We start from the raw sequence: 13,176 nt of genomic DNA on the forward strand, positions 1-13,176 counted from the left end.
AAAACATACATGTATGTGGTGTGCAATGATAGTCACTGGTTTGGACTGTTTCCTTATATGGGTATTGTGTTATAAGGCACATATTTACTGCAATATGCAAGGGAAATTATTAAATGCAATGTGGTGGTGACAGTAAGTTTTTTTTATTACTGTTAATGATTTGAATCTACCACAAAAATAGGATTCTAACCAAAATATTACAAAATCTACTTCTCATTGGTCTTTGCAAACACTAACAACAGGTGTGGTACGTTAAGGTAGATCAACAGATTCTTTGTATTGATTAGTATTTATTGCAATTTGCTCTTGTGTTGCAAAAGTGTTTCTTTAGATAGTTGTTTTTTCATTCTTTGGTTTCTGGTTGAGATTATAACCTTAATTTTCACTTAATACCACCAGTTTTTTTATTACATTATACTCACACATTCAGGTTATCTAATAAACCAGTAGAACCTAGATTACTAAGGGCCAAGTGCATGCAACTGACCCCCTGCATATCACTGATGATCATGCAGTTCACAAACAGGCTCTTATTGGAATGTAGTCTATATTCTTAACGTTCCACTGCCGGGATTGCTCCGTTGCCAACGGAAATTCCGCCCCATTTCACTCATTTAGGCCGGATATTCGTTGCCTTGGCCTTCCTCTGTGTTGGCCTTTTAAACCCTGGTCGATTTATGAGGACTATCAGGACAGTTTCTAGCTTTGGGCGGGCCAATCACATCGTGTATAGAGTCGGTGGTCGGGGCTTATGGCTGCTGCTGCTGGGAACAGCGGTCTTTCGAATCGGCTTTGGCCGCGACTCTGGAAGACGTGGAGTTAAGCTTTTCTTTGAGAAAAGAACAAAGAACGGCACTGAAGTCATTCTTAAAAAAGGAAGATGTGTTCGGAGTTTTGCCGACCAGATACGGCAAAAGTTTAATCTATCAACTAGCTCTGCTACCTTCTTTGTTGCTCTGCCTGGTTGTAGCGCTATCCTATTGTGTGAAGAGGGAATTTGAAAGACAACCGTTTATCCCGCCCCTCGGATTGAGCCCTGTCAATGGTGAGTTCCAGACCCAACATCTTGATGTGGGTCTGGCTTGTCAGGCTAGTTCTTGTTCAGGAGTTGATATAGAACCCGCTGGCTGTGCTTGGTCTGAAGCCATGCACAAAATATTTGAGAATGGCACCTGCAAAAACAAAGCTCTTTAGTTTACCAAGCAAAATTGATCATAAACAAATATTAATAGGAATTATTTCTTAACACAGTGATCTGTTTTATTTTTAAAGCACATAGGCCTATAAAATGACAACACAATAAAGTATTGTTACTGTGGAAAATATTTAACAGCAAAAGAGATGACTGAGAAGCGACAACAACACACCCTCCTTCCCAAAGTGTAATGTTACCAAGCTGCCAACAAAATGCTCTGCAGCCTTCATGATCTCATACAACAGGTGTCACTTCAGTCAGTCAGTCCAACAGTCATTTTAGCCTGTGCTGAAAGCAACACTGGTACATTGGCGCTGTTACCTTGGAAATGACACCATCCAGTCTTTGAATATAAAAAAACAGGCCTTTTTTCATTTCTGTTTTCTAGTGATTTTATTTTTTGTTATAGGCTATGAAATAGAAAATGAAAATCAGAGCATATTTCTAAATTTTCTCATCCCCTTTTGACCATGAAAAGGAAAAAAACGCCTCGTATTTCAATTTTCAAATTTTGTATTTTAAAATAAAAAAAACAAAAATAAAAAATGAAAATCAAACAAACATTATTTTTTTTTGTATTTTAATACCTGTTTATGAAAGGAAAAGTGAATGACCAAAAGAAACACTGACCGCCCCTCCTCCACGGTCACGGATTATCCTTTAGTAGCCTACCCTGACCCTCCACCCCACAAGTTCAATTTCATCATGAACAAATGCCTAACTTCATCCTCTGAACGTTTTTCTTCCTCAGTTTTCTTGTTTTTTTCTGCCCCAGAGGGATATGCCCGTTTTAGTACCATTACTAACTGCTACTGACGTGACGTGAGGCTGTCTGCGATGACAGACGTATAAAAAAAAACAAAAAAACGGCAGACATCCCTAACTGCAACTTGATTATCCCACAAACACAAGCCAAAGCTTCCCTATCATAGCAGCTTAGTTTTGTTTATCCTCAATTCAATGTTAAAGCTTAGAAGTGCTTTACTGAACACATGAGGAGGGTTGGCTGGCTAGTGAAAAGACAGGTCATTTTATTTCTCCCTAAACATATTGAGGCTGAGCGGGCTCAACTTGCAGCTTGGGGCCCCCTATGGCTGCGGGTGCAGCCACATAGTTATGGAGCTAGAACAGTGACAGTAACCTGTGGTATTGAAAATAAAAATTGGCATTGAAACAACAAATATTGGCACTAGCAGAGATCTGAGAAAAGGTTTACCATAGTCCTCAGAGCCGTTTCTTCCTATAGGCAGACTATGTATGGGATCTCTGCAGGGTAAATCCAGACAGCTAGCTAGACTCTGTCCAATCCAATGAGTTTTCTGTTGCATGACTAAAGCAACTCTCTCTCTTTCACACTATCCGTTTCAACTGATGTCATCATTATGTCAAATTTAGCTAAAAAAAGACACATTTATTGACAGTGAACAAATATCAATAAAAGAGGATTGATCCCTGGTCGGATCTACTGATTGAAGGTCTATTTAAGGGCATTTTACATCCTGCTGCAAATCTGCCATTCTAGCCATTGTGCTAACTACAGCTGTTTTTCATACATCTGTATCACACATAGACTGTATAATATGAATGGACAGAGCATGTGTGACGTCACCCACTGGTTTGTGGAGATCTGCTATGAGTCGTCGAGCCGTTACGGGCGCAGCCATCCTGGTTGCGGATGTGACGATTTTAGACGAGAGGGAGGAGTGAGGGAGGGGCCCTTACACTCTACGTTACGTTACACACTTTCACTGGCAATCACATCATAGCCACGCCCTAAAACACCCCCCTGCTTTATCGCCGATTTTAAAATCAACAAGACCATAATTCAAAAAATGAACATCATCAAAAGACTTAAAACTAGCAATTGAGACCATAAACTCATTAGGAAAATGTTTACTGAGGTAATAAATCAAGTGAGAAGTGGGTCACTTTCTCATAGACTTCTACAGAAACCGACCTCCTTTTGCAACCGCACGTGTCTCCCACTGCTGGAATTCAGGTAGAATGCAGGTTTAAGGCACTTCCACATTTGCAGCACTTCGCTGAACCAGATACTTTGTCCATTAATATTATACAGTCTATGGTATCACACAGGGAAGAAGATTCGCTAGGGATCGTGGATCATTTGCTTTTGTCTGGCTCTCTGATTTGACCAATAATGTTTGCTTTAAACTAAACTAAAAGGTTAGGACCTCCTACCTCATTAGCATATGGACATAGAAATACAGAAATAAATAAATAAAGGTCAACAAAAATGTAAAAATATATTTAAAGCATTTATTTATTTATTTATACTTTTATTTATACATTTATTCATGATTTATTTCAACATTTATTTATCCTTTTATTTATTTATTAATACATTTATTTACACATTTATTCATTTATTTCAGCATGGCTTTATTAATTTAATTATTTATTTATTTCTACATTTATTTATTCCTGTATTTATTTATTTTTTTTCTTGTATTTATTTAAACATTTATTTATGCATTTATTTATGCATTTATTGAGACTTAAAGTGCTCATATTATGCTCATTTTCAGGTTCATAATTGTATTTAGAAGTTGTACCAGAATAGGTTTACATGGTTTAATTTTCAAAAAACACCATATATTTGTTGTACTGCACATTGCTGCAGCTCCTCTTTTCACCCTGTGTGTTGAGCTCTCTGTTTTAGCTACAGAGTGAGGCATCTCACTTTTGTACCATCTTTGTTGGGAGTCGCACATGCGCAGTAAGTACTGCTAGCTTGTCAGTTGCAGAGTATGAGGGAGTGCCACGCTAGCAGCTAGGCGAGCATTATAATGTGTGTTACGGTGTCACGGAAGTAAAGGCTGGACTACAATAGAGCTGTTTGGAGCAGTTTGTGAACAGTGTTTTCTGTTGGACTTTGGGCTTTTTCACGTTGTAAACCTATAATGTGCACAAAAAGATATACACAATAAAGGAAAGGGGAAAAGCCAAAAAGCATAATATGAGCACTTTAAGTCATGTTCTGTCCTCCATTGTAATAAGATGATCCTTGCCAGCTGTACTTAAATACTTATCTCTATATTTGCTCAATGGCTATTATGGCAGTGTGTAATGCGTGTGCATATACACAAGTATAAGTATGTGTAGTCTGTAAACCAAAGCTTAAAGACAAACCTCTGTTAGAAGTCAGTCAGTCTAATACTGTTAGCTACTGAGGTGGTTTGTGGTTTGGGTTTAAAGGAACAATATGTAATATATTTACTGTATTGAATAAAAAAATGACCACAATATATTATCAGATATTAAGGAAACATGGTAAGTTGAAATACTATCTTCTCTGATAACACTGCTAAAGCCAGTATTTGTATAATAGTAATAATTTATAATAATATAAATAGTTTTTGTTTCGGCCTGTGTGTTGTTGTCAACTGCCCATTTTGACACCCAAGTTGTCAGACATGAAACGCCAAACATGCAAAAACAACATGCTGCAGCCATTATAGCAGCAACCAAACAAACTTGATTACAGTAACCTAAAAACCTAAAAAAAAACTTGCCAGTTGGTGGTAAACTGGTAACATTTACCGGTAAAACACTGGTAAATATTGGAGATGCATTTAAAAAAATAGAGACAGCTTAGAGCCCAAAAGGACACAGAGTTGGCTTATTTCCTCCTGAACTGGTAATCATTGAGCTTTACGCTAATTTATCATGGCTACTAGTAGGGATGGGCATTTTCAGTCATTTCAACATTTGTGTACTCACATTAAATTATATAGAGACGTGACCAGAGCGCAGAGAAAGAGTTTTTGAGAGGGCACAGTAATCTGCGTGAGAGAGGTTATTATTGCACATTAATATTGACAATAGCAAGGCTGGACTGGGACAAAAAATCGTCCCTGGCATTTTTGGCCAGACACATTCCCTGCAGACAGTCCTTAAAATATGCGTGCATTCTATGGTATGAGTTGCCTAGTGTTCTGCGTTCATGTGATAGTTTTGGATCCTTCAAGAGGGGTCTCAAGACTTATCTGTTGATCTGTTAATTAATTCTTAGAGTTATGATTTGTATATTTATGGTATTTATATTATTTTTTATTATTTTATATATGATATTGTATTGCCATTATTGTTATTATTACTAATTTGCTTAATATTGGCTTAGAAACTTTTAAAAACTGTTTACTGTTCATTTTAACTATTGTAAGATTCATATTTTGTCACTATGCCCTGGAAAAGAGCACCAATACAAGAGAAGCTAATTAAGCAATTCAAGGAACACTGATGCTTGTATCAACACTGATTTTTATTTATAGATCACACAGACTTTTCAGCTACCCAACAGGCCAAACACTAGCATTCAATGTAAGCTTAAACAATTAGGTTACCTGACAGCTATTAACTTTAATGTTACAGCCAAACTGCTTGTTGTCGTTATGACGTGAGGCGCACATAACACACACACGCACGCACTCACACGCACTCACACTCACACACACACACACACACACACACACACACACACACACACACACACACACACACACACACACACACACACACACAACCTCCCTCCCTTTCTGAGAGTCCCTGTTAATTTGCCTACTACTTACCACGTCGTCAGTTACTCTCTCTTCCATCTTTTCCTCACTCGCTCCCATGGCCCTGTCATGGTCACTCTCCTCCTCCTCGGCTTCTTCCCTGTCATGATGTTGTTTCTGCTTCTCTGTATAGCCAGCCACCTCTCCTCCTTCCTCTACTTCAGGTAATGCTGATTTTGAAGCAGCCACTACAGCCCCAAACATGTCAGAAAGTTTGGTACATTTGCGCTTTGGTGGTCGTTCGTCCATTTTAACGTGGATGCTAAACTTCCAGCATAAGCATAACTGTTACAGCTCGTGTCTCAGGGCCGGGAGTGGGGAGGGAGTTCCTGGATTTCATTGGGTCAGGCCAGTGCCAAGAAAGGAAGTTAACCAATGGGCCGCTGTCAGTTCTTTATGGGCCGGCGCGGCCAAAAAATAATAATAATAATAATAAAAAAGGCCTATAAATTATATCGCCGATTCGGCCCAAAAGTGCGTTTATTTAGCATATACAATTACTCGCTCAGGAATGAGACATATATAATACTATACAGTAGAGGCGATGATTAGGAGATAATCTGTCACTAAAGTCTCAAGAATTTGACCTAGTTTGTTCATGGCTCGTCTTGATGAATAACATATTGTAAATAACACTGAACAGACAAATATGACAAATGGAATTATATTTTATATATATATTTTATTTCTTACAGATAAAGAGTTATAGAGAGTTATATGCAAGTCTTTTTTTTTTAAATGGAGAAACAAATACATGCTATTGAGGAAACGATTGCGTTATTACCAGGCTTTTTATTCCAGATAAGAAACATACATATATTCTTTTAGTCTTGTATTTTGTCCTAATTTTTTTTTCTTACAAGAAATATCTAACTTAGGTCACTAGTAGGCTAGTTGTTACTTAATTAATGCAAATGCTTATAGTATATTTAAAATCTTTGTGAATGACTTTGAAAAGTAGTACTGTGTTTGTTGTATAAGGATTCACATGCATATATGGAACCTGCAGTCTAACAGAGAATCAATAAAAACAGATGACCTACAATTTTACAGTTTATGTCTGTGCTTGAGAAACAATTACTGACAAACACTGGGTTTAGATCATCAGATAGTTGGGCTTCTGAGATTTGTGGGCTGTACTTGGGGAAAAATTGCAAAGAAACTCCTGCACACTGTCTAACTTGCTAAAATAAATTTAATCACTGGCAATCTTTCGGTACTAGACCTTCAGGCAAAGAACAAAAATATTGGTAGTTTTTAATTTGTCTTTGCAAGTTAGACAGTGTGTGGGAGTTTCTTTGCAGTTTTTACAGAGAGACTTACATGCTTGACCTTGCAGAGGTAACTTGCCACCAACACACACACACACACACACACACACACACACACACACACACACACACACACACACACACACACACACACACACACACACACACACAAGGGTTAGCTAAATAGAATTACCCAATAATCTCTGCGAGTAATGCTGAGAACATTCTAATTAAGCAATTAAATACCTGTAATGAACTGTACGTTCTGTACTTGCAAAAATAAATTTAATAGTTGCCAATGTTTCGGTACTAGACCTTCATCAGGCAAAGTACAAACGTATTACCAGCTAATAAATTTGGCTTTGCAAGTTAGACAGTGTGTGGGAGTTTCTTTGCAGTTTTTGACCTAATCGTCTCCCTCCGACGCACCTGTCTCACGTTATAGTTGTGCTATGTATTTTTCTGTTTTGATGTACTTTGGGAAAAAGTATAGTCCACAAAATGTTATGTTTTATGGAGCTAAGTGATGAGATCATGAACTCACTGTTGGTTGCACCATACAAACACTGCATGCAAGAAAAAAACATGCAGTATAGGAACGTCTTATCGTTCTTATCTAAGGTAATACATGATTAAAGAATAATATTAGGCGAGTGTGCATCTACTTCACTCTCCCATTTAAACCCAATCCGTCCATCTGGCATAATTGCCATTGTCCAGTAGGTCTTTCAAATCTGAAAGAAATGCAGTATTTTCTTCTGCATTATCAATCAAATAATTAAAATAAAATGCACACAAAATACAACATGTCAGATGTCACTGTGGTGTAAAAGATGATGAGTCAACATTCAGCCTACAGATCACAATGCCTCGTTCACAGTAGGCACCATGTCTGTAAAACTATATCACTTGAAGATACTGTCAAGGAGTGTAGTTTTTTTTATAGTACAACTAATAATAATAATATATTATATAATATTATTATACATATTTTTGACTCATGGTTTTCCATCTAATGGAAACATTCTGCCAGACTCTGATTAAATCCAGACTGTCAGTCTGTCTTACCTGTTGCCCACAATGTTGCAGGTATGTCGTTTACTAGTTAACCCACCAAGCAGAGACTTACATGCTTTGCCTTGCAGAGGTAACTTGGCACACACACACACACACACACACACACACACACACACACACACACACACACACACACACACACACACACACACACACACACACAGACAAAAAAGGGTTAGCTAAATAGAATTACCCAATAATCTCTGGCAGAGATTTACATGCTTTGCCTTGCAGAGGTAACTAGGCACACACACGCACACACACACACACACACACACACACACACACACACACACACACACACACACACACACACACACACACACACAGGTAAAATGGGTTAGCTAAATAGAATTACCCAATAATCTCTGCAAGTAATACTGACACAATTCTAATTAAGCAATTAAATACCTGTAACAGAAACACCTTCCTCAGTATTGTAACCAACGGCTGTCTGTACGTTCATCATGGAAAGGGCATACAGATATAAATACAAGTCATGCAATAAATATAAAGTTATCAGTGTTGAAACAACTATTGTGGACTATGTTTGTGGACGATTTAAGGAGGATGCTGGGGATTAGTAGAGGCGATGATTAGGAACGGCAAGTCAATCTGTCACTAAAGTCTCAAGAATTTGACCTACTTTGTTCACAGCTCATCTTGATGAATAACATATTGTAAATAACACTGAACAGACAAATATTATGACAAATGGAATTATAATGATAAAGAGTTAACACGTTTTAGGAAAATGGAGAAACAAATAAATGTGATGAATTATTTGTTATTACCAGGCTTTTCATTCCAGATGTGAAACATGTATATTCTTTTAGTCTCGTATTCTGTCCTAAATTCTTGTTTTTCTTACAAGAAATGTCTAAATTAAGTGACCAGTAATTGTTACTTAATTAACATTTGCAAGCAAATGCTTATAGTCTATTAGAAATCCCTATGAATGAGTTAGAAAAGTACTGTGTTTGTTGTATAAGGATTCACATGCATATATACAACCTGCAGTCTAACAGAGAATCAATAAAAACAGATGGCAGTTTATGTCTGTGCTTGAGAAACAATTACTGACAATGTGGGCAAACCCTCTGGGTTTAGATCATCAGATAGTTGGGCTTCTGAGATTGGTGATGTACTTGGGGAAAAATTACAAAGAAACTCCTGCACACTGTCTAACTTGCAAAAATAAATGTAATAGCTGCCAATGTTTCGGTACTAGACCATTCATCAGGCAAAGTACAAAACTACTGCCAGCTATTAAATTAGTCTTTGTAAGTTAGACAGTGCGTGGGAGTTTCTTTGTCATTCTTGACCTACTCGTCTCCCTCCGACGCACCTGTCACAGAAACACCCATACTTCCTCAGTATTGTAACTAAGTGTTTTCTGTATGTTCATCATGTAAAGGGCATACAGGTATAAATACAAGTCATACAATAAATATGAATATATCAGTGTTGAAAACACTTGTGGATGATTCTGTGCTATTATTTGTAGTTTTACAGGTGAAAAATATGAATATTACAACCAAACATCTGTGGTTACATCTGTGGTCTGCCTGTCATGCTGCTGAGAAAAGATGAAAATCAATCAGTCAAATTAAACCAATGCCTCTGGGTTTAGGCCATCATAGGTCATCTGCTGAAGGGAAATGCAAAGGGAAAACAAGAGTCTTCTGATCGTTACAACATCCCTCAACAACATTTGCACACAAATCTGAGAATAGGATTATTACCTGATGTGAAGTGAACATGATGACTAGCAAAGGTGGACTCGGTTCACTTTACACCAGTGTAATAATTTAATACACCTGCTATCAGACAACGAGTGCATAAACCAGACTTTCACACCAGGTCATTTCAGGCGGTCATGGAGCTTCCCGCCGGTACTCGGGAGCAAATCTGAGTTCTGCTAGTAGTGAACTTTTACCAACCACGAATAGTTCAGAACTAGCGGAATTCCAGACCTACCCATCGAAACATCACAGCATCCATGGAAATATATATCAAGATACAGAAAGCAAAACACTCTCCCCCAAGACATTAGTTATCAGTATCACTTCATAAACAATAATAGAAATTCAGTTATGCACTAATATTATTTAAGACATATTTGGAAATAAAGGAAAAAAGAAGAAAAGTTTACAGATTTCTTTAGTTTCAGGATCCATCCTCTTCTTGATGTGCAGTCCTTGTCCGACATGGAGTTCTTATCAAATCTGCGAGCCAGGTATATGAGCAAGAAGGAGAATTAAGAAAAACTGAATTAACAGATTAAAATAAACCAATACAGGGTTAGTTAACCTATGCTCTGGGATGTACTATTGCTGGAGAGATTAAAGTGCTGCGTGTGAAATGTCAAAGGTAATTACTCTATGTTAATCTGTTTTGTGAAAGAACCTGAGCTGTCCGTATAATCTGATTTGGTCTACTGGGACATGAGAAATCTTCACCTAGTTCAAAGCAGATCTGATTAGAGGTTCAACACTTAGAGGGGAGAAACTGATCAACAGCTGCTACCCTACAATGCCTTCTGCAAGACACATTGATATAGTGTCAGTTTTATCAAAAGCTATGGTTACTTGGTACAGAGGCTCTTGACCAGGCAATGAAGGAAATATCTGTTTTAAGACAACCTTAATAATGAATGATAAAGTGAACAGAAATACAGTAGATAAAGGATCCACAATTGAAGCAGGAACCTCCATTTTGAGTTGATTTTGGCGGCCCCTGTGGAAAAAAGGAGCAGTGTTTCCATGAGCACCCCTGGCTCGTGTTGTAAAGATCTTGATCTGGCTAGTTCGTGCATTTGTTTTGGAAGTAAAAGAAGTAAAAGAAACCTCTAACATAGAAATAAAATGGACCGAAAGGATGTTCCAATTAAAATCAACGTGGTTAGAGCAGCGGCCGTTTTTATGTGTACCGTTGCCATCGCAACGGACTAACTTCTGTATAAACTTAGTAGTGGAGGTGAGGTTTTGCAGTAACAGCCGAACGAGCAGTGGAGTAGTAACGTTACAAGAAACAGAGAGCCAGACGCAAAATGAGTCAAATTTAATAACTTGCACACACTGACCCTAACCCTTGTCACAGTGTAGTAAAGCATATTGCTATCGTCATGGCTCATTCCATTGTGCTTTCATTCTGCATTAGTCACAGAAAATGAGACAAAAAGTGGGTCTGTGGTAGCCTGGTCCTACCAGACTCTGGTACATTTCATTTGTACAGAGAGTCTGGCCACTCTCCATTGACAAGTGTTAATTTCCTTGAAGGCGGGTACTCTGTTAAAGTTTAAAACTATTGGATCTGCCCAGATCCACTCTGGTAGCCTGGCTCCGCGCTCCTACATACTATCTGGTAGGCCCCAAGGGGGTAATGCCGCGTTCTATTTACCTCACAACTCGGTTTTAACGAGGTCAAAGTCGTAAACACGCCCCCTGACCTCGGATTTACGAGCTTGGAACTCGTACAACCTCGCAGTAGCCCGAGTTCAAAATCCAACATGGCTGCCCCCTGTATCAACAGTTGTGAAAAGCTGCAGTAACATAAAGTTATTAGCACTTCTGTCTTATTTGTGTCACTAAATCAGTCGTTCACACAGGCATGTTCAACTTTTATCTGTGGACATGTTGTTACGCTGTTTGCATGCACAAAAAACGGCGTAATGCGTTGTTATCAACTGGTATTGCTAACAATAGCTAACCGGGCTAGAGCTAATGAAAACAATGAAAATCCGACTTTTAAATAGAATGCATTCAACTCGGGTATGATGTCATTCCCAGCTGCGGCTTCCGAGTTCCGAGGTAAATAGAACGCGGCATAAGCCTCTCTCCACAATGCGTACCTCCTATGGCGCCATTCTGATGCTAATAAGCACTCACCCGCCGTTAGCATTCCATTAACTGCCATTCATTTTGACGTCACTTTGACAGCGAATAACTTTACATCTGAAGCGTTTAAAGATTTTAGTTGTCCATTGTTTATTTCTAAAGAAACATGACAATGTATAAAAGGCTCCATTACCTTGTATGTCACGTTATGGCTCCGTAGCAGACGTTTTTGTAAAAATAGGATAACGATTATGTCATAACCACGCGACTTACTGTTGCATAGTAGAGGAATTACTGTATAGTACAGAAGAAGCTCGCATTTTAACTAGCATTTTAGTTAGCAATAATTAGCCTGTGCCTTTGTTATCTCCTTATATACCTACACTCTCCGTCTCTGCAAGATTCGGAATGATTGAGATTTCGCTTGGCACAGCTACCAGAAGACTTCCAACTTTCAGACAGGTTGCTCAGGTCACATCTACGTCTTCAAGCTCAGTTTGCAGCTGCGCAGTAACGCTCAGCCCTCACCGGAAAAGTGCTTCTAATATACTTCACTGGTCTCTGTACAGAGCAACAGGATCTGTTGGTCAATTTCTTTAACTGTCTACGGTATTATCAAGGCTAACAAGAGGGGAGACGACAACAACTATTGGCTTAGCATAGCTAGTGTTAGCCTTAGTTAACTCCTTCACCACTAACGGAGCGAGCTGGAAAATCAAACTTTTCCTGAACCCCGTGGGGAGGAGGGCCACAACATCATGGCCACCAACAAAACTCAGCAAAGATTGTTCTTTCTCGGGCTTTAACTTCTGGATATTCTGCAGCGTTGCCACAATGGACCACATCTTTCTCCGCCGTCATTACGGAACTTGCCGAAGGTTACCGAACCTCAACGTCATCGTTCTCAGCCACTCCCTCTGTTCGCTGATTGGACCTGTTAAAATTTGATCGGAGAAAATCCAAGAATATACCGCAAACCCAGACGTAGTACTGAAGGAAAATGAAAATTGAGTGGAAGTACGTAGCAGGGCGGAGCCAGGCTAGGTCTGTGGTCCCTGGTGGAAAAATTTGCACTCATTCATTGTGTATCGGAAGTGACTAATTAGCTGCACAAAGCATGCCCTCTTCCTCCATAGACAGATATGTAATATGATTATATATATGATATATGATTTTTTAGGAAATACATTGCAAGATGTGGTTTTTACATTAATATA

At 38.5% G+C, this 13,176-nt stretch overlaps 1 long non-coding RNA gene across 1 annotated transcript; it reads right to left on the minus strand.

The window, feature by feature from the left end:
* Positions 1 to 7,403: 7,403 nt before the first annotated feature.
* Positions 7,404 to 8,856, minus strand: LOC118495342. Its single transcript, XR_004897719.1, has 2 exons — positions 8,532 to 8,856; positions 7,404 to 7,472 (listed from the first exon to the last, which is right to left on the minus strand). It is a non-coding gene; the product is annotated as an uncharacterized LOC118495342 (long non-coding RNA).
* Between the last annotated feature and the right edge of the window lie 4,320 nt (positions 8,857 to 13,176).

The sequence above is a fragment of the Sander lucioperca genome, chromosome 6 (assembly GCF_008315115.2).
Source record: "Sander lucioperca isolate FBNREF2018 chromosome 6, SLUC_FBN_1.2, whole genome shotgun sequence".
In the NCBI taxonomy this organism is placed as follows: Eukaryota; Metazoa; Chordata; class Actinopteri; order Perciformes; family Percidae; genus Sander; species Sander lucioperca.